The sequence below is a fragment of the Vanessa tameamea genome, chromosome 7, assembly GCF_037043105.1.
Source record: "Vanessa tameamea isolate UH-Manoa-2023 chromosome 7, ilVanTame1 primary haplotype, whole genome shotgun sequence".
NCBI lineage: Eukaryota > Metazoa > Arthropoda > Insecta > Lepidoptera > Nymphalidae > Vanessa > Vanessa tameamea.
Genome location: NC_087315.1, coordinates 13,376,004 through 13,376,792, shown reverse-complemented (window position 1 = coordinate 13,376,792; position 789 = coordinate 13,376,004).

Here is a 789-nt window from a genome sequence, read left to right as displayed (position 1 = left end):
AATATTAACCATTCCTTACATCGCCAACGCCACCAACCTTGGGAGCTAAGATTTTATGTCCCTTGTACATGTAGTTACACTGGCTCACTCACCCTTCAAATCGGAACACAATCATACTGAGTACTGTTGTTTAGCGGTGGAGTATCTGATGAGTGGGTGGGTGGTGCCTACCCAGACGGGTTTACATAAAACCCTATCACCAAGAACTAGCCAAGCCTTGTAACTACTCGTAAATCACAGTATTAAAAAAAGCGTCTACATAGTTAAATTAATAAATTAACCAATAAACGTAAGCAATTTAAAAAACCTCATAGTACGAATACGGTGAGTCGACAAGCCAAATTTTAATATGGCACGCCACCATTTTAATTGAATTTAAAACCTTTGGACTGTGAACCTCTGCAAAACGGAATAATCCGTGAGCATGGGGTGCAACGATAAAAAGATAATGCGGGCTAGAGTCGCGTGCGCATCAAAAAACTCGCTTTAATGACGCACCTATACAGAGCGGCTTATCGCGCCTGCGCGTACCGCTGGCTGTATGGAGCAAAAATAACAAATGAGCATAATTACGATACCTTCGCGAGGGGTGCGTTCTGAGCGGTGTGACAAAATAAACATCCTGGCAGGAGGTCCCGACGTGTTTTTATTGGCGATGCGTGTGGAGCAGTCAATGTCGCGAGGGTAATGATGGGAATGAAATACAGATTTTCCTTTCGCTCGTCGTCATAATGGCGATAGTAACATATAAGTCTTCTTACGAACCGAAAATATTATTCTGATAGAACG